Source organism: Natator depressus, chromosome 15, assembly GCF_965152275.1.
Source record: "Natator depressus isolate rNatDep1 chromosome 15, rNatDep2.hap1, whole genome shotgun sequence".
NCBI lineage: Eukaryota > Metazoa > Chordata > Testudines > Cheloniidae > Natator > Natator depressus.
The window spans coordinates 6,850,354-6,872,798 of NC_134248.1; positions in this window are offsets into that span (position 1 = coordinate 6,850,354).

Here is a 22,445-nt window from a genome sequence, read left to right on the forward strand (position 1 = left end):
AAATGGAGATATGAGTAGCCAACCCTCCAGCTGTAGTTCTGGACACAATCAGTAGGGGCTGTGTTTAACAGGTCAAACCAGATAATCATCACAGACAATTTTTATATCGAGATTTTTCTGAAAGATCTGCTCTAGGAATGATTTGGAGGAAAATTCTCTTATACAGGAGGCCAGAGTAGATGAGCACAACGGTCCACTCTCGTGTAGGAATCTATGAATTCAGTAATCCCATCCAGCCTTAAATTCCGTGACTCTAGACGCTTCGAAGCCTTTCTTGTTCTCCCAATGAGGAACGTAGAGCAGGTCAAAACTCTGCCTTTCCATTTCACAGGCAAATTTCCAAAAAAGTGTTTTCATTTGAAATGAAAAATATTTTCAAAGTTTCCTGCCAGAAGGAATTTCTGAACATTTCAGTTTTGGAAAATTGTCATTATGGAATAGCAACCTTCTCTGGAACGGAAAGTTTCCAACGTGAGAAAAAATGTCATTTTGAATCTGGGAGGGAATTTTTTGTTAAAATCAACATGTTTTCCAAAGGATCCAATTTGGATGAAAATGACATTTTGCATCAGACTCATGTTTCAAGAAAAAGCTCTAGTAGAATTCTTTGGTGTAATTCCATAACAACTTCCCAGTTGCCACAGGCTTCCAGCGACAGCCAGAAATCTGCAGGATTTACCCAATAATCTGGAGACATCCAAGAAACATATATATTTGGGGGAACAGAGGCTGTCTTATTGTGCTGTATTTGTGAGTGCAAAATGGTAAGGTGCTATCGTTCGGCATACTACTCATTTTGACTGGTGTAAGTGACTTTGCACAGTGCTGAGCAATGGAGAAGCTGGTCCACACGCCTATAATTTTAACTCTGACAACATGTACAAACTAGCTCGTCTTTGCCAATGCACATCAGTTCTTGTTCTAGACATGGAGTGCCTGGAATAATGCTACAATGGATGGGTTCTAATGTGCAGTGTTGGCAGTGAATTTGCAAGTCCAGTGTGGCCTCATCAGAAGAGGAATGTGAAACCTTATAGGGTTTCACAGAAAGTGATGCTGGTGGTACAGTAGGTGGTGCTCTTTCCACTGAGAGAGCACTGAGCCACTGCCCCGGCATGAGGTTTGCTAGAGCTATGCAAAATCTTCTCAGCCAGACCCAAAACTGCATAAAAATTTGAAACCTAGAACTCAGATCTTATTGATCCAAAGGTGGCCAACACGGGCTCAGCTTATAGCAAACCAGGGCTCATTTATTGGGCCAGATTCTCAGCTGGTGTCAGGTCAGTTCAGTAAATTCAAAGGAACTGCTCCAATTTTCACCAGCTGCGAATCTAGCCCACTGCTTCACATTTTTCAGCATAATATGGTCCCATCTCTAATGGAATCCAAACAAACCCAATTGACTTGGGTACCCCTGAACTTCATGGCTGTCTTTGCAATCTGAACCTAAAGCTAAATTTTGCAAATGGCCCCACACATTAATAAATGAGCTGAAACAAAAAACTTTGGATCCAAACAGCCCTGAACATTGAGACATTCAACATCCAGCTCTGGATCTCAATTATGCTGCTTGATCCTATGATGTGATTTCATCTGAGCCTCGCTTTGAGTTTTTGAATTCAAAAGAATTCAGAACTCAAAACAAGACTTTCAGGGTGCAAACTCACATGGGCTGCAAGTGACGAGAATGTTTGTAGGAATCGTATGGAGAGAGAGAGAGAGAGATTCCCATCGCTCTTGCATTCGGGAGCATTGCATTCATAGCAATAAAGGGCCAAATTCTGCTCCCACTAACTCCCGAAGTCAATAGATTTACTCTGCATTACGCAGATGTAAATACCAGCAGAATTTGGCCCAGGTGCTTTTTGCGTATCGATGTGCACTGCGAAAGAGCAGTCACATTTCACCCCTGAGGTGGCTGCATTTCAGTGGTGGGTATAATAACCTTGTATGTAGAGTCTGTAAGAGCCTTAGCACCAGGGCTTCGCTGGTAAGACAGTGGGTTTACATCAGCTGAGGCTCTAACCTTTGGTAAGACTAGGGAACAATAGGAATGTAAAATGTTCTTAGAAACCGGTAGGAACAAAACAGCCTTGTATCAGCCTATGATCTGAAACATGATTCACACATGTAATGAGCATGATCCAATTCCCATTGCCACTGAGTTCAGTGGGAGCAGGATTGGGCCCCTTGTGTTCTACTCAACTCACAATCCTGTGCAGTCTCAAAGGTACATCCTCTCCCATAGGTTGGACCACCAAGAATCCTGGAGAGGGGTGCGGGGGCAGTGATGCTGGGGTCTCTCTGCAGTCTCAGTTCCCAAATGGAGGGAGATGAGGTTGAGAAGTGGTTCCATATGGAACAGGACCCAAAGCCAAAGTGAAAATCTATCCGTGAGGCTGGCGACTGGCATCGCAAAGCCAAGACCGAGGCTTTTGCTACACAATACGGCATTGAAGGAGGAACACAGAGCGGCAGCGGAATGCATCCTGCAGATCGGATGACGCCCGTGTCTGCTACAAACCTTGTGCTCTGCAGTTTCTTAGTCACAGATTATAAATCCACAAGCGCTAGTGTTGAGGTACAACTGCAGGGGGAGGAGAAGAGGGAAACATAGCCCCCCAGCATCTCCCCACCCCTTGTGCATTTCTAGTGGCCAGTGACTCTGATACAGACATGGGGCAGATCTTAATACAGCAAAACCTACATGAAATGCAGGAGGAAACAGTCGAGACAGTCAACCGGACTCCCAGTTCTGCTCTTGCTTACACCAGTTACCCATTAACTTCAGTGGAGTCGCTCCTGATTTACACTGGTGTGAGACCAGAATAAAGCCCAAATGTGTTTACAAGGGTCTGACTGCTGCTGGATGCTTCATGCACTGAATATCAGCCCCGATTCCCATGCTGGTTTTATGCTGGTGTGACTCTAGTCACACCAGTGGAGCTCGCCCATATTTATGTTGGCAAAAACAAACAGGAGAATCAGGCCCACCCATTTCGGTTTAGAGACGAAGAGTCGGATTCTCTGGTTCACATAAGCAGCACAAAGTGACCTTAAACTGGTCAGAGATTCCCACTGGAGAATTCACACTGTATAGGGCAGGGGTGGCCCACCTGAGCCTGACAAGGAGCCAGAATTTACCAATGTACGTTTTCAAAGAGCCACCGTAATACGTCAGCAGCCCCCACCCATCAGCTCCTCCACCCCGCTCCCAGAGCCTCCCACCCCTGCCGATCAGTGCCTGCCCCTCCCTCCCTGCACCTCCCGATCAGCTGTTTCATGGCAAGCAGGAGGCTCGGGGTGGGGGGGGGGAGCGAGGGCACTGCAGGCTCAGGGGAGGGGGCAGGCTCAGGGAAGGGGTGGAGTGAGTGCAGGGCCTGTGGCAGAGCCAGGGATTGAGCAGTGAGCACCCCCCGGCACATTGGAAAGTTGGCGCCTGTAGCTCCAGCCCCAGAGTCGGTGCCTAGATAAGGAGCCGCATATTAACTTCTGAAGAGCCGCATGGGGTTCCGGAGCCCCAGGTTGGCCACCCCTGGTCTAGGGGGAATCTCTGCCACGGAAAAGCCACCTGCCATGCCAGCTGCCCCCACCCCCAACAAAAGCAGGAGGAGGGGGCATGTTGGGAGGACGGCGAGGTGGAAGGAGGTATACTGGAGCTGAAATCTCCAGTGGAAGGACCCCTGCTGCTTTAATGGCTGCCGGGGCTGAGCAACTGGGGATCATGGAGTCGCAACCAGCTCCCTGCAGCCACCACTGTCCACTAGGTCAGAGCACAGCTTGGATGAGGTGGAAATTCGGGCTGAAGGGGATTCAGCTCTGATCTCATTTACCACCAGCATCAACAAGGAGCAACCCACTGCCTTAGTGGGGTTGCTTTGGATTTATAGGGATGTAACCGAGGGAGACTGGGGGTGCAGTTTGGAGGTAGGAATGGACTAAGCACCCAAAAAGTGCTCCTCCCTGCTCTCAGCCAGAACCTCTTGGGTCTGCCACAGGGGAGAAAACTCACACAGCCATCGTTTATCATTGTTCTGGCAGCACCTGGAGGCCCAAGTCAGGGAGCAGGGCCCCACTGTGCTAGTCACGGACACACAAAATCATTCCCTGCCCCAAAGAGCTTACAATTTCAGCATGTGTTAGTGGAAGGAAGCTTTTTTCCTGCTTAAATCTGGCATTGAACTAGCCCTCCCTGTTCCATTTGGGGGACAGGCCTCCTCCCCGCACATCAAGTGCAGAGATGAATGAAGGGTGAGGGTGGGGTGGGAAGGCTTTTTTCTAATTTCCTAATTGGCTGAGGTTGGGGTTGACTAGCATTGCAAGTGAAGGTTCATTCTGGTATTTATTTTATCTAAACTAGTTTGCACACACACCTCCAATAAAAACCAAATAGCTGCCCCACCTACCAGCCTGGTGATTTATTATTGGGGTGGGTTTTTTTTCTTTTTTATGCTCATTCTTCAGCGGTTTGTGTTGCTTCTTCGCATTTGGAATGTGTTTTTTCTTAAGTGTCATCATAGAGATACACACATACAAACCCTTCCATACACACCCACAGTGTCACACACACCTTGTCTCACTGACCTCTTGTCTTACACCTAGACTGCAAGCTCTTTGGGGCAGGGATCAGCTCTTTGTTCTTTGTTTGTACAGCACCTAGCACAATGGGGTCCTGCTTCTTGACTGGCCTCCTAGGCTCTACTGCAAACATAAAATGACATCAGCACTACTACCACACAGGGTAAGGTCCTAAGCCAGTGGAAATTGATTTCAGTGGAGCTAGGCCCATTTATATCAGCCAAGTATCCTGGCCACAGAGCCATACTAGTTTGCTCATTTTGTTTGCTAATGCATCATTGCAAATCCTCCCTGAAACACTGCGTAGTGCCGTGAGCTCATTGGACATCACTCCTGCTTGAGTCTATTCTATTTTCCAGCCGAGGACAGATCATAAAACACTCCTGGATCCAGACTATCTGGAAGCCATGAGGAAGGCGGGGGGAATTTCTTTGAAGCAAACAGCTGGCCTTCTATGCTGCTTTGATGCAAACTCCCCCTGCCCACCAATAGCATCTTGGTCTCCATATCACTTTCATAGCTTCTACGCCGGCAGCGCTGAGCTCTGGGGTCCTCCCTCTTTCCCCTATTGGTTCCACAGTGAGTAAATCTCAGTCCTTTCATGACTCTAATTTATTATTTTTACATTTGCCGTGGGTCTCTGGCCCTGTTATTAATGACAACCTCCAGGAAAGCTCTTCAGATGCAGAGCTTGATTTTCTGCCCAGGACCTGTGGACAAGTTTTTCCAAGACAGCCTCAATAAAGCAGCAGGTTTCCATTAAGTCAGAGGGAATGGACTCCTTTACTTTTGGGATATTGAAATCCTCCGGAGCAGGATAAATCTTTCACTTTCTGAATTTCTAGCTGCACTTTCTTTTTTAAAATAAGAAAACTCCTTGTTGTCTTACACTGGCATTAGCAACATCCTTCAAGAGATGCCCAGACTGTGGCCCGGGGCCTGCATGCAGCTTGTGATATCCTCAAATGTGGTCCACTTGTGGTCTCAGCCCTCTCTGCAATTGGCAGGTTGAAGCACTATGGGGTTTTATTTGTGGGGAACACAAGCAACAAATGATTCCCAGGAGTCTGTCAAAGGTAAGAAGGCAAGCTAACTTTATGGAGGTGTGCATTCTTTTATGATGAAATATGCAAATATGTATGCAAATTAGACATGGGCCTTAAGCAGTTACAGCCCTCTGTGTCACAGCAAGTGAGTGTCCCCAGTGTAACTCACCAAATTGTGTCTAATTGGAGTACAAAATATTTTATATTCATTGATAAGTATGCATCCATCTCCAAGCTTCCTATGACATGTACTGCGACTTTTTATAAACCTGTCAAATCTTCCTAAAGAGTAGCATAAATGTTTTCTACAATGCCATTGTTGGGGGTGGGAGGAGAGGGGAAAGAGGGCTGGTAGATAGCTTTTGTATATGACCATGAATTCTTTAAATCAGCACAGTATAAAATAGTATGGACCAAATTAGTGGCGGCTGTATCAGAATCATAGAATATCAGGGTTGGAAGAGACCTCAGTTGGACATCTAGTCCAATCCCCTGCTCAAAGCAGGACCAACCCCAACTAAATCAGGTGACTGACAGTATAGAATTTGACTTAATTCGCTTTTAGCTTGTGCCTTTTGTATTCAATGTACTCTAGCACTTTACAAAGCAATGGGCTAAACACAGTACTGTCAGTTCAGACGAATACAGCTGCTCTTACGTGCTCAGCATGCAGCTGTGAACTTAGAAAGATTCTTTTATAAGGATGCTGGTGTTACTAATAAAAATTATACCCTTATATCTATATACTGTAGCTCCTTTTATCAAAAGGACTCCAGTGCATAGAAAGGGATCGGTCGCTGAAATCGGTTCAGAATCTGTTATTGGATAGAAGGTCTACACAGCAGTCTTAAGGAAAAGTGGAGAACAAAGACAGACAAGGGATATAAATATTTAAGCTTCGTGTGGCAGGGAATGTCTTGTTATTATATGCTTGTACAGCACCTAGCACATGGCCTTGGGGCCCTGATCTATAAGGTACAGAATAGATATATACACACACAGAGCCAGGACAGTCCGACTCTTTCTGAAAAGTGGCATTCCAACTTTAACTTGCATCTACACAGCTACCAGAGAGAAGAATAAGGGCCTGTGTGGATTCCAGCATAGATAATCTAACCCTACCCTTATCCTGTTAATAGGGGATTTGAGCCTACGTCTTTTTGATTCCAAGGCAAATGTATGGCCAGTGAGGCCTGTCAGAACAAGAAATGAATGATGGCAGGAGTAGGGATATGACTGTAACATCAGCTAGTATTAATGTACCAAATGGGTCAATTTCAGGGCTTAAAAGTCCCCCTGAGATGGACTTGTGGTTTAAAATTGGCATTTAGGCTATCAGACATTATGTTTTAACTATCAAAATGGCCCCACTAGCTGATTTTTCAGAGGCCAGTTTGACTGTCCTATACGGATATAAAAGAATCGTTATAGAAAACAAGGGCCAGACACTAAACCGGGGTCAGCCCTCTATATGATAATAGTGATAAGTAATAGTCAGCATGGATTTGTCAAGAACAAGTCATGTCAAATCAACCAGATAGCTTTCTTTGGCAGGGTAGCAAGCCTTGTGGATATGGGGGAAGTGGTGGATATGGTATATCTTGACTTTAGTAAGGCTTTTGATACGGTCTTGCATGACCCTTCTCATAAGCACATTAGGGAAATACAACCTAGATGGAGCTACTATAAGGTGAGTGCATGACTAGTGGTAAAACCATTCCCAGAGAATAGTTATCTGTGGTTCACAGTCAAGCTGGAAGGGCATAACGAGTGGGGTCCTGCAGGGATCAGTTCTGGGTCCAGTTCTGTTCAATATCTTCATCAATGAGTTAGACAAGGGCATAGAGAGTACATGGATAAAGTTTGCAGACGATACCAAGCTGGGAGGGGTTGCAAATGCTTTGGAGGATAGGATTAAAATTCAAAATGATCGGGACAAACTGGAGAAATGGTCTGAAGAAAATAGGAGGACATTCAATAAGGACAAATGCAAAGTACTCCACTTCGGTAGGAGCAAGGAATTGTACACATACAAAATGGGAAAGGACTGCCTAGGAAGGAGTCCTGAGGAAAGGGATCTGAGGGTCATAGTGGACCACAAGCTAAAGGTGTGTCAACAGTGTAACACTGTGGGGGAAAAAAAAAAAGCAAACATTATTCTGGGATGTATTTCCAGGAGTATTGTAAGCAAGACACAAGAAGTAATTCTACTGCTCTACTCCGCGCTGATTAGGCTTTAACTGGAGTACTGTGGCCAGTTCTGGGCGCCACATTTCAGGAAAGATGTGGACAAAGTGGAGAAAGCCCAGAGAAGAGCAACAGAAATGATTAAAGATCTAGAAAACGTGACCTAGGAGGTAAGATTGAAAGAATTGGGTTTGTTTAGTCTGGAAAAGAGATGACTGAGAGGGGACATGATAACAGTTTTCAAGTACATAAAAGGATCTTATAAGGAGGAAAAAGAAAAATTGTTTTCCTTAACCTCTGAGGACCAGAAGCAATGGGCTTAAATTGCAGCAAGGGAAGTTTAGGTTGAACATTAGGAAAAACTTCCGAACTGTCAGGGTGGTTAAGCACTGGAATAAATTGCCTAGGGAGGTTGTGGAATCTCCATCATTGGAGATTTTTAAGAGCAGGTTAGACAAACACCTGTCAGGGATGGTATAGATCAGGGGTCGGCAACCTATGGCATGCGTGCCAAAGACGGCACGTGAGCTGATTTTTAATGGCACGCTGCTGCCTGCCGGGTCCCAGCTGCAGGCCCCGCTCAGCCTGCTGCTGAACCCAGGCCGGGACCCCGGCAGGCAGCAGCGTGCCATTAAAAATCCTGCCCGCCCCAGCCTACTCTTCTCCGCCCTGCCCCCTCCCTGCAGGGGCAGGGTGAAGAAGCTTGGTCCTGCTGGCTGGTGCTGGAGGGCAGGCAAGGTCCCCCCTCCCCTGCCTCTTCCCCCAGCGTGCTGGGGTTCTGCCCCTCCTCTCCCTCCCTCCCCGCTGCTGATCGGCTGATGGCCCTTGCAAGGGAGGGGAGAAGTGGAGCCGCAGCACGTCCAGGGAGGAGGCGGAGAAGAGGTGGGGATGGAGCCTTGGAGAAGGGGGGTGGAATCAGGGCATATCCCCTCCAGCCCCCTGCCATGAGCCGCTCTGGGCAGGGGTCTGGGAGCACCCCCACGACCCAAGCCCACACCCCCAGCCCTCTACTCTGAACCCTGCACCCCCCCACAACCCCAGTCTTGACTCCAGCACCCTCCACACCCCATGTCTTGACTCCTGCACCCCCCTCACATGCGCCCAGCCCTTTGCCCTGACTCCTGCACCCTCCTCACACACCCCCAGCCCTCTGCCCTGACCCCGGCACTGCCCCACGACCCCAGCCTTGACTCCAGCCCCCTTCACACATACCCAGCCCCCCCACACCCCATGCCCTGACTCCTGCAGCCCTCACATTCTCACTCCCACCCTGAGCACCAAACGGGAGCTCCTGCACCCCCCCTCCACATTCCTACCTGCACCCCTCGCACCAAATGGGAGCTTCCCAGGTAAGCACTCCACATCCCAACCTCCTGTCCCAACCCTGAGCCCCCCTCCCTCATTCTAGCTCCTAGCCTGACCCTACACCCCAACCTGCTCCTTCACCCCCAGCCCTGTGCTCAGTGCACTCCCACCCTCAGCTCAGTGCAGAGAGAGAGGAAGAGAATGGGCTAGAACCAGGGAGAAGGTAGGTACCTACTCTATGTGGGCAGGGCCAGGATCCCAGACCGGCAGTGTGCTGAGTGGGGCCGGCAGCCGGGACCCTGGCTGGCAGGGGCCGGCGGACGGAACCCCAGACTGGCAGCGGGCTGAGTGGCAGCGGGCTGAGCCACTCAGCCCACTGCTGGTCTGGGGTCCCAGCCGCTGGCCCGGGGTCCCAGCCGCTGGCCCCTCTCAGCCCGCTGCCGGTCTGGGGTTCTGGCTGCCGGCCCCTTGCCAGCCGGGGTCCCGGCCACAGGCCCCGCTCAGCCTGCTGCCGGCCTAGGTGAACGGAACCCCAGGCTGGCAGTGGGCTGAGCGGGCCGGCAGCGTAAGATCAGCATTTTAATTTAATTTTAAATGAAGCTTCTTGAACATTTTGAAAACTTTGTTTACTTTACATATGACAATAGTTTAGTTAAATTATATATATATATAGACTTCTAAAAAACGTTAAAATGTATTACTGGCATGCGAAACCTTAAATTAAAGTGAATAAATGAAGACTCGGCACACCACTTCTGAAAGGCTGCCGACCCCTGGTCTAGATAATATTTAGTCCTGCCATGAGTGCAGGGGATTGGACTAGATGATCTCTCAACATCCCTTCCAGTCCTACAGTTTTATGATTCTGTGACACAAAGGGCCTGGAAAGCAGCCAGGTTTCCCAACCTGGAGATTGTTTTGGGGAGGGAGGTTTCACCAGCATGTGCTGGCAGATGTAGTCCTTGGAGGTGGGGGTGTTCAAGGGCTAGGATGTGTGTGGCTGGAGCAGCATACTTAATAGCCAGTCTGCTTCGGTGTTTTTCCCTCTCTTAGCTGCACTGGTGAATTCAGCATCTAGCCCTTACATTTTAAAAAGGCACTCTGGGTACGTCTACACAGCAAACATACCTTGGTGGCCACAAGTCTTAAAGCCAGGACAACTGACTTGGACTCGTGAAGCTCGTGCTATGGGGCTGAAAACAGCAGTGTAGATATTCCTGCTCAGGCTGCAGCCCAGGCTCTGAGAGCCACCTGCCGCACCCGGTCTCGGAGCCTGAGTAGGAACAACTACAATGTTTTCATCCCCATATCGTGAGCCCGTGTTTGTAGAGCCGGGCTCTGAGACTCCCTCTGAGAGCTTTGTTTTTTGCCATGTAGCTATAGCCTCTGTTTCTAACATGGACTTATGCTCTTTGATTGAGCTTTCTAAATTGCAAGTGTCAAAATTATTTGACTTTTTACATATAGTAAATGGCTCCCTACTACACATGTATGTAGACCACACTCTCAGGGCTAGACTGGGGGTGGACTGCAAGGTGCAAGTGAGCAGCAGTACAGAATTGTTTGCAACACATCAGCTTAAGTTGGCAGGGGCCCTTGAACGTATAGTACATGTGTAACAGCCACGGTCATGACATAGGTACACCCTGTCATGGGAGTCAGGTCACATATGGTTAAAAGAAAGGGAAAGGCTGTACTGGAGCTGGCTAGGGCTTATGCTGATGACCCTGATAATAAGGCATGGTAGTGTGACCTAGTGGCTGGAGTCAATAAAGTCGTCCTTCCTCACAGGGCTGTGTGGCCCAATGGCCAGAGTTAATGGAGTGGCCCTTCCTCACAGGGCTGTGTTGGCCTACTGGCCAGAGTCAATAAAGTCACCCACCTTCACGGGGCTGTGTTGCCTATTGGCCTGTTGGGGAAGTGGGGCACCACCTAGGGGTGTGTGGCACCCAGGTAGGGGGACTCGGGCCCTCCCTGCTCCTCTGAGTCCCCGTCCAGGGCCCTGGCAGTGGTGAGGGTGCTCGCCTCTGAGTCCTTGGGGATCTCCCCAAAACACGCTGACCTGTTCCCCAGTTCTCCAACCAGAGCAACGTCTAAGTCCCCTGGGCTGCTCCCTCCCCTGTCTTCCTTAGCCGTGGTCCACAGTTCCCCAGGGTCTCTGGGGTCCTCGGCTGGTGCAGCTCTCGATGGCTTGGTCCCCTCTCTGGGTTCCGCAGCAGCCTGGAATCCATCTGGGGCTCGGCGCACCTTGGCTTTGTGGTCAGGGCCTTTAGCAGTTCCCAGGAGGGCGCTTGCGATCTGCATCCTTCCCCTTCAGCAACCTGGGCAGACTAAGCTGGCCTGCTTCCCTTTATGGTCCTGTCTCCAGCCAGAGCACGCCCAGCAGAGTTGGAGGGGCGTGGCCTCCTCGGCCTGCAATGCACAGTTAACCCTTTCTGGGCCAGGGAGGGGTAGGCACACCTCCTTACAGCCACCATCTTGTCTGACACACTGTGCATCTCCAAAGCTAAAAGCATGACCTGCTACAGCACTAAATCTTTGTGGGGTAGGCTGTGAAAGCCTCATAACCTCTCTGGATTGAGTAGAGGAGGACCTGTAACATACTCACCAGTGAGCTGCATGCATTTAATACTAGTAAGCTATTATACTTTTTATGTCCTATGCACAATGAGATCAATTGATGGCTGTTCTGGGAATAAAATATATTTTGTTTTTTAACTTGAGAGTTTCCATTTAAAGAATGCCAGCCTGCAAGTCAGATAATGCAGGGTTAACACTTGCAGTGTGTTTGATGACCTGGGGTGGGGGGATTGTTGTAGAAGTTCAAGGTCTTGGTCCTTATCTTCAAAGCACTAGGCCTAGGACACCTAAAAGACAGTCTAAAGCTCTGGGACCAAAACCGTGGTTGAGCACTTCATTCCTCTGGCACAGCAGAGCTCTCACCAATAAGAGTAAATTCTCATCTCTGCAGGAGATAGAACTTTCTCCAGGAGCTGGTCCATGACTGTGGAATGAAGTTCCCCAAGAACTCAGGACCATCACAAACCTCCCCACTTTCTGCTCCAAGTGCGAGGCACATTTCTTTGACCTTGCCTTCTCTAATAGAAACACATAGCAACAAGGATATTTATTTAATAAACCTACCAAAAGAAGACATTCGATTGCACATGTTTTTCCCTCTGGGGAGAGGATAAGAGAAAAAATGTGTATGACTGTATATAGTCACATTGCTTAATGCTCTGCTGGAAGATGCTTAGATACTACAATGATGAGCGTGGTATAAAAACGTATATAGAATAGAATGGGCAATTTTCAGTGTTGCTGAAAGTCCTGAAAACATTCAGGCACAGAATCGCTCTGGCTCCATCCTTCTGCAGTAGTTTTATGCTTCACAACAGGCCCCCATATCCTGTTAAGCAGTGGCCAGCTGCAATAAACACAGTCATTAACCACATTTCAGAACAAATACATAATACTATGTGGTATTTATATTTTTACCACCCCAGTGGGACTTCGGCAAGTAAATAATATTTTACCACCATGGGCCAAATAACCGTCCTGAAGTGGAAATATCATATTTCCTTTGCCTGTAATAACGACACTATTGTTCCAAAGGGGATGTCAGCTCTATGCTCCTGAATCAACTAGATCCTGAGGAATTTCCCTGATTCTCTCTTCACTGTACGATGACCTGCAATACTGGGGCCTGATCCAAAGCTCTCACTGATGTCAATAGAAACAGTTGACTCAACTAGGCTTTGGACCAACACTATGACCATTAAAGAGAAGGAAGGATTAATGGGTTTGGTTAAAGCAAGATACTGCAATCTATCAGTCTGCAACTCTTTGTCCGTCCTCCACCATCTCTTTCTCATGGGATTCTTGATCTGATGGGGATGTACAGAGGGAAGGATCTCAAGGCATCAGTGAAAGCAATTAAATTTTTCCTTTGTTTTCTCATCCCTATTTCCTTTCCTTCTCCTTTATAAAAACAAGGAAATTAGATAACCAAACTCCCCCTCCCCCAGGCCTTTATTGCCCACGTAAGGTTGAGAATTTAATTGCACTGAAGTCAGGAAATCCCAGGTTTACATTTCCAAATAAACCATGTGCTGACTGCATTGGGCATATGGCCTTCTCCCTGATCTAGCCTACTACTGATGAATACACACACAGCCGTAAGCAGAGACATGCCAGGTACATGAGTTTCCATGAGAATTTTAACCTCTGCATTTTCTGAAGTTTGTTTAAATTCTCAGTCTTAATGTTTCACTGACGTAACTTCTTGCACTGGCACCAAGGCCCAGATCTTCAAAGGTATGTAGGCACTAGCTGTCATTGAAATCAATGGGGTGTTTGTCCAGATCCTCAAAGGAATTTAGGTATCCAATCCTGCCACTTCCATTGACTTCACTGTGAGTTCTCACATGAGACTTCAGGACTGGGTCCTTATTTTCCAAATGCTGTGACCACATTTGCTGAGCTTTGAAAGTCAGCATCCTCTATAAATATGCTGTTATTTAGGGTACTTTGGGCTACACCCTCCCCTCTTATACACACAGATGGGTCCCACTGCAATCAACAGATTAAATTTTACAGTGGGGTGCATTCAGGTGGCTCCTTTCACGTCAATGGGAGTTGCATGTTTGAACGCAGAATTTGGCCCTGTCTGTACAGCAGGTGACTTGTTAGAGAGCTACAGAATAAGATAAGGCTGCCCCTTTGCTGTGTGCCAGTACTGTGTTCACCTAGTGTCTGGCCAGCCCTCCCTTCTTTTTAATGGAAGGATCAACTCCTCAGTTCAGGTTCTATAACTCCAACAATGGAAACAGCTGCCCATTCCCTTCTCCACCCTGGATCAACACTGTCCCTGCCAGATCCCAGCCACAGCATTCGATGACATACATTATTTATCACTAATTGGACTGGATGCTTTGTGTGTGCCAATGAATCAATTAATTCATGAGTATTTTCCATCAGGTTTCTGAGCACCATCAGAGAGACTTGCAGCACCAATGACAGGCAGCAAAGGGCTTGTGGGGAGTTCAGGGGGGAAGGTAAATCTCAGAGAAGTTTCCCCTTTGCAAGGCATTGGTGAACTGAGCTGGAACCCAACGCAAAGCAGAACTTACCTTGCACACCCACACCTCTCTGAGGTCCAAGAGAAGACTTGAGCCAGCTTTATCTACACACTATCTACATCTCCATCACCTTCCTCTCCCCTAATGACCCTACCTTACCTTAAAGGGTGTACTGCTGGGGATGGAACCCTTCTGTCCCACTACTCTCCCAACCTGCTCAGGGATGGACCACTGTCCTCCTCTCACACTTATAGTCTGCAGGTGGTAGTGATCATTTTGGATGCAATTGGATGGCCTCCTTTCCAGGCTGTCCAAGGTGCAACCACCTTACGGTCTTAGGTCTTGTCAATACACTAACTTGCACTGGCTAATTTAAACTGGTTTAGTTAAAGTAGTGCAAACCCCTGTGTGCAGGATCTTCTTGTGGTTGAAGAGCAGCTTATTGCAGTTTAGCTTAACCTTGTTCCTAATCAATTTAAGCTAAATCCAAATAAGCCAGGCTAACGCTGAAATAAAAGCATCAATATAGCAGCTGGTATTTGTTTAACAAAACTGGTTTCAAAATCGCACCTGAAGTTAAGGTGGCACAGTTCTACGTGGATGAGACCGTAAGTGCTCAGACACCACAGTGAGGGGCGTGGCATAAGGACTAGAATAGAAAGCAGTAGACTAGACTTTCCCATTTCCTTAGTCTGGGATCTTTACGGGGGTTGTGTGTGAATCCACCTTCACTCCAGCCTATGGAAAAGACCATCAGCTAAATAGCTACCCATCTGCTTCCCAACTCCAGTTAGCAGCGGCAGGCCCATGATATCCCCCTTCAGTCCTGTTGCTGCTAATTTGAATGTCAGTTTATCTTCTACTCTGGCTGGGTAAAACAGCTTGTGAAGGAGAAGCAGTGGGGCTGCAGGGACATTTCTGACTCCTGTTACTGGATGGGAACGTGGACTGTTGGCCCTGAAGAACTTTCCCGTGGATTACAGGGGCCAATGGATTTTTGCTGACTAACCAGTTCAGAGGGAGGATCAGGCCAACCAGTTGCCCCTTGAAGCTCCAGCCTCTGCAGATCCCTGGGAGGTTGATAGGAGGCAACTGCTTCCTTCCTCCTAAAAAAACAGTTAAAGCTAAAGGAAACTGGGGTTCTAAGGACTTTGGGAGGCTGTTGACAGGAGACATGGTCCCAGAAATCCTGTTGAGGGGAGGTGGGATATAGGGGCAGAGGGCTAAGTCAATAAATAAACCAGGTTTCTTATGAATCTACCCGGTTTTGCAGGATCTGAATGGAAGGCCTGATCCAAACCCCATTGGAGTCAATGGAAGACTTAACCAAAGCACAGAGGAATCATAACCCCTTGAATGAGCGAAACTCATCCACGTTGCCTTGCTGGACCTTCACATTGCAAGCACCCTGGCTGCATAGGAAGATGTATATCCACCTGGATGGTTCCTCTCTCTTGGTCTAGCTTTGCCTTCTCTCTTGGTACATACCAGGACATCCTCACCAGCTGACTGGATCGATTGCTCTTTATTCCAGGCCAATCAGAGAGAAATCAGGCCAGAAATCAGGCAAGAAATCAGGCAAGAATAACCTACTCTTCATTTGGAATTCAAGCTGCAGACGGACCTCAGAACACACTCTACTCATGGAACAGCCTCACCATGGAGAGGGTTGTAAAGTGGAGCAGCCCCAAGCACCAAACTGGCCATGGACAGCCCTCAGGATTGGGGGAGCTCACGGGCTTTAACCTGACCCATGGTGGAGGGCACTACACACACATATAGGAACAGACCATCTGCTGAAGTGTTTACCCTCTCGTCTAAATAGACAAGCACAGAGAGAGGAAATGACTTGTGCAAGGTCAGAGCTGGGACCTGCATCTGCTGCATTCCAGCCCACTGCCCTATTCATTGAACCAGACTGCCTATCTTATGAGGCACGCATGATTACTAGGACAGTACTAATCACGATTACTACTGGAGTTCATGCCCTGCTGGGAGAAGCAGATAGCATCTAACCCAGGTAAATGCATCTCTGTCTCTCTACTTCAAGCACATGCCCCTTAGCACAAAGGTGAGTGACTGCTTACTGTATGTTCAATGCCACTGATTTCCACAGGCCACAAGATACCCCAGGAAGGGCACAGGCCTGTAAGTTGTGCGGGAGATGCTTCCTGCGCCCGTCACAGTGCTTCTTCAGCAATCACATCGGGCTGCTCCATGCTGATTCCCAACAGATGTTGCACTAATGAATAACAATGTAATCTCAGTTCCTTAATATAGTGCTGGGGCGTGATAAGTCTGAAATTGCTGTCATCGTCGGTGCTGGGATGGTCTGGTCATTGTTCAGAACTGTCCTCCTCTGATGATTATGTGAAGGGGAATTTATTTTCTTCCATCCACTCCCACTCCCCTCCCTCCCCCATATTAAAAATATTTGGGCATATATATTTAAAGGAGCTCAATAACAGGCCAGGACGTACATTTTGATGGGGGAAGCATGGATTGGAAATGGGGAAACCACATATAACCATGCCTAGCACAGAACACACAATTCAATATTGTACACATCAAATCAGTGAAAGAACCCAGGAGTCCTGGCACTGCAGCAGCAACCATGATTATTTGCAACATATTTGGCCATTGTATGGGGGTATTCATGAGTGTAGAACAGAGGTGGGCAAACATTTTGGCCTGAGGGCCACATCTGGGTATGGAAATTGTATGATGGGCCATGAATGCTCACGAAATTGGGGGTTGGGGTGCGGGAGGGGGTGAGGGCTCTGGAATGGGGCCAGAAATGAGGAGTTCAGGGTGCGGGAGGTGGCTCCGGGCTGTGGCACGGGGTTGGGATGCAGGGGGTGGAAAGGTGAGGGCTCCAGCTGGGGGTGCAGGCTCTGGGGTGGAGCTGGGGATGAGGGGTTGGGGGTGCAGGAGGGTGCTCTGGGCTGGGACCAAGAGGTTCAGAGGGCAGGAGGGGCATCAGAGCTGGGGCAGGGTGTTGGGGTGCAGGAAGGGGTCCAGGGTTCAGGCTCCAGGTGGCGCTTACCTCAAGCAGCTCCCGGAACCAACGGCTCAAGCAGCTCCCAGAACCAGCTCCTGGAACCTTTGGCTCCTACGCAGAGGCATGGCCAGGCGGCTCTGTGTGCTGCCCTGTCTGCAGGCGCTGCCCCTGCAGCTCCCATTGTCTGCGGTTTTCGGCCAATGGGAGCTGCAGGGGCAGCATGCGGAGCCTCTTGCTGCCCCTATGCGTAGGAGCCAGAGGGGGGACATGCCACTGCTTCTGGGAGCCGTGCGGAGTGGGACAAGCCCCCGACCCTGCTCCCTGGGTGGAGCACCGCAGCGGGGCAAGCCCTGGACCCCACTCCCTGGTGCGCTCGGGGGACAGATTAAAATGTCTGGAGGGCCGGATGTGGCCCCTGAGCCATAGTTTGCCCACCCCTGTCTTAGGCCTTGTGATGGCCTGAGGGACAGCCCTCTTGCTAACTCCTGTCTAGTCTGGACCCCTTCTGGGATGAAAAAAGTACAACTAAAAGTTAAAAAAAAAAAATCCCAACCCAAAAGATCTTTCTCCTCCTTCTTGGGCTAGTCCTTTAGGCTCATTCTCCAGCCCCCCTGAACTTAATTGTTCTTATTTTGGCCTTGTATGCCCTTTCCTCAGAGCTGGTAGGGGAACCCAGACCCACCCTCTGCTCTGCATTCTGGCCCAGAGACCCCATATTGAGTAGCTAGGTCTGCTCCATCAGACATGCTGCTGTTTCCCTAGGTCACTTCCTACCTCCAAGCCCCATGTGCTGCATCCCTGCAGCCTGTGCTAAACACAACCCTTCCTCTGCTTCCCAGGCCTCTCACTTCTTCCTAAATTCTCCCAGCACCTTTTTTCTCTGCTGGAACACCCACCCCTCAGGATTTCATTTCTGGGCCTTGCCCCTTTTCTGGGCCCACGCCCACACAGAGATTAATTCCATCTCTGTGGCTGTCTTCAGTTTGCCTTCCCCAGGCCCTTCCCAGAGCACAGGAACTCCCTCCCTCCTGGGATCCTCCTCTAACTGAGTTCTCCACTCTGTTTATGCAGTCGTCTCAGATCTCCTCACAGTGGGGTCAGTCATTATAATAAAGTCTCCATATCGCATTCAGCTGGGGGATAGCTGCCAGGTCTGATTCTGGCTTGCCTTAAAAAGCCAGTCAGCCTGTGACACCGCCCTCTTGCACATAAATCAATTGCGTCCATCCTACCCAATAGGGAAGTCCACTGGCTTCTTTCACAAGCCATGTGTCACATTCAAGTGTCAGGAATGGGGAAGGCTAGATTATGAGGGGCACAGCTTTACTGGGGGACACCTCCTATGGAAATTTGATGGCCCTTTGGTAAACTTAGTTTCTGGGAGCTGAATGTGATGTTCTTGGAAGCAAGTGCTTGAGAACATTAAGTATAGTCGGGCACTGCACAAGTTTCGCCCACCCTTCACTGCAGTCTTGGCCTGCACCTGAGAGCTGGTCAGGAACTTTTTGACAAAACTTTTTTGTTGGAAAATCCCAATCTGTTGAAACCTTAACTGTCTGCCAGAAAAGGGCCAGTTTTGCTGAATTTCTGTTGCAAACAATTTTTTTTAAAAGCATTGAAATTGTCAAAATGTCCCATTTTGACATTTTGTAAATGAAAAAAATTCCAGGTTTTGGGTCAAAGCGCCTTTTCATTCAGAAATGTAAGTAACTGATAGGGAGTTTGAATAAAAGTAAAAAATAAAGTGAAATCAAAATTAAATGTTTCAATTGACCCGATCCACATTTTTTTATTATTATTATTTTCAGTTTATGAAATTTTTCAAGATTTTAACTTTTCAGCCCAATTCACGGGGCAGGAAAAAATTTTGAAATCTTGAAAATTCTTACCAGATGGGAAAACCTGTTTCCTGCCCATCTCTGCTACACTCCTGCTATTCATGTCCTGCCACTCTGCTTTCCTTAGCTACGGTCAACACATCTTTACCCTAACCCACAGCACTCTTTTGTATTCCAGTCTTGGGTTCTCCACCCACGTCTGCCAAGGCACCAGGGTCTCAAGTTACACAATTTTTTTGGTCACAATATTTTTTTCAATGAACTTTTCAACCAAAATTAATTTAAAATAGTCACTTTTGTTGAAATTTTCTGGTTTTTCAACAAAAACCAATACCCTATATTTTTTGGTAAAAATGTTTGGGTTTTGAAAACCAAATATTTATGTTGAAGTAACATTTTTGTTATTGTTTTGGGGTTTTTATTAAAAAAAAAATTTTCCTTGGGAAATTTTGAAAACATTAAAAGAAAATAAGAAATTTCCAGTGCACAATTTTTTAGCATTTTTCAAGCCGCTCTTTTTCCAGCACACCCCTGTTATTTCACTCTAGAGTCTTTTCAGAACAGAGACGGCCAGTTATGGAAAACAGTTACAGTCTGTGGTGGTTTTCTGACAGAGACAATTGTCCACTAGAGACTAACCTGAGAGCCTCCCAAACGCTATTTCATTTGTGACTCAAGAAATCTTTACCCAGAAGGTTCCAGAAGTGAGGGGCCAGCATGTTATCCCCTTGCATCTCATTGCTTCCCATTGTGGTTTTATTTGAGTTTTATGGCTATGCCGTTTATTTTCTTGAAGCATTGTCTTGGCTCCAGCAGGGAGCTCAATAAAATGGCTGTGAAAACATTTTGTTCCAATGTGCTGCATAAAATACGGCAAAACACTGTCCACGATTAGAGGAGATTTTTCTGGGGTGCAGCCTGGCTTTTAATCTGGAGCAGCCTCTTTTCTCTCTCACTGTCCAAACAACTGAGGAAATGTTATGGCCAGGTAAGAGATTCCTGTTTCCCAGTTTTAACTGAGCCCTGAATATTTCATGGACTATTCAGGGATCGACAGAACCAGAAATAATTTGTCTTTATTACAAATAGTACCAAACTGCAAAATTCACGTTCACAATATATCCAGATTTGGCTCTGAAGTTTCGTTTGTTCCGTTATAAACCTGGGACCCATTTGCAAAAGTGGGATATGGATCTTGAATATACCAATGTTTGGGTCTTTTGGGACATGGGAGTTTAGCATGGGACCATATCTCATTTCCTTATGTTAATGGGTGAATTTCAGAAGATTTGGAGTTCGAGTTTCTTTTGAGTGAGCACCCAGGTCTTTGGATACTTACTTATACAGAGCAGGTCCAAACATCCTGAACCCATTGGGTCTTCAAAACTGAGAACTCAGTCTCATCAGAACAGGTCCCTTCAGCTGGGAATTCCAGTTATAGGTAGTGTGGGGATGTGGACAGCTGTTGACTAGAAACTGGACCAAAACCCATCAACTTATTTCATTCACGGAAAAAACAGCCATAATATGAGAAAACTATCAGTAATTACCAACTTGGGTGAGCTTCAATCTATACTCAAGTAGAGGTGCAAGACGGTTCTGTTTCCTCTTCCAATCTCCCGAGCCAGCTTTGGTTTTTTTCTTGAAATTAATCCATCTTTTAAAAAAAAGAAAGACAAAGAAATGGTCACTCTCACTTACCTGGGCTAAATCTCAGAGGAGCTGATCCCAGAGGGACCCATTCACAATTGCTCTATGGGAACAAAGAATTATCAGACCAGAACAGGGAATAACACCCACTTTATACCAACACAAATGATGACACAAGGCACAGGGCAAATGTGTAGCAGGCTAACACAAAAAGAATGCCTGAATTATTCAGCATAACAAAGAGATTCATCGGATTTCGTTAATATTACATATCCTAGGGGCTGGGGAAATGCCAGCTGGGCTTCTTTAACTCTGGATTGAGCTGGGATGGCTAAATCCCATTCTGAGAATATGATCTATCTCCTGCTCTTTTTATAAGTCTCCATTTGTCAATGGCCACAGCAGACATCTCCATGACTAACCCTGCGATCCTTGGGTCTGGAAACAGTGCCGGTAAAGCAGATGGGAACTCAGCTGTAACTCAATCTAGCTTGCTCTGTGTAAAATGTAATAAGAAGGAGGCCCAGGCCCGTGATTGTAAATTTTCCTTCTGCACCATGCCTGTCCTCCTGCGTCTCTCTCTACCAGGCTATTCCTGCAGCTGGGCTGTTGTATACCGTCCTGCTGCCTTCTTGACTCAAGGATTCCAGGGAACAGCAGTTGGCACTAAGGCAGATAGCCCAACTGGCAGGAGGAGGGGAGGCTGGCAGGAGATGGGGAAGAGTGAGAAGAAAAAACTGTATGCAATTAAGCTACTTGTACCCAAATAAGGTAATTGGATTGGTCTGGGGTGGGAGTCTGACAGGAGGGATGGAGTCTTCTGCGTTCCATATGCACATATGTAGGGAGCAGTTCGGGAAGGGAGGTCACTTCCGTGGCACTGGTAATCACTAACTTGTGTGCAGCTGGGGAAATAACCAGCCTCTAACTGTGTTTTTCTTTTATCTAAAGGTTTTAATTGTAAAGAAATAAACTGAAGTGAAAAGGTCTCTTCCCTCCTCCTCTTTGAGACCATCTCGTCCCAGGTTCTCACAGGCAGTCGGATGCTACAGTAAGGCCTGTAAACAAACAGAACTGAAGAAAGGTAGTCCCACGTATAGCCTCCATGGGCACTGTGTCTTTCATATTCTTACGCTGGTATTCTCCACCGCTCTCCTTAACAAGAGCCCCTCAGTTCACACCTTATTGTTATCATCATGTGTCAGCAGCCCAGGGGAGAGGAAGTACGGTCTAGTGGTGAGTGTGCTAGTTTACGAGTTGGGAACTAGGAGTTCAATTCCCTACTCTGCAACAGACTTTCACTGTGACCTTGGGCAAGTCACTTAGTCTCTCACTGTATGTCTACCCTGCCAATCCCCCTCTCCCTTGAAATGTAGCCACCACATTAGCATTATCACCTTCCAATAGCACACCAACTTCTGAGAGGGACACTACGGTGCTATTTTGAGCCCCACAAGCACTAGTCAATGCAACTCATTGGCAAAGTAGGGTTTTGTTGTTGTTGGTTTTTGCAGTGTAGTACCCTATGTGCCTTAGTTTCCCATCTGTATAATGGGGATAACAACACTGCCCTACCTCGCAGGGGCATTGCGTGAATAAATAAGTCTCAAAGATTGTGAGGGGCTCAGCTACTATGGAAATGGGGCTATATAAGTATCTCAGGCAGACAGATTACTATGTTTGCTTAAACTACATTTACTATCTACTATGATAGATTACCTAGTTTACTATGAGCCTATTAGCTCTCACAACCTATTAG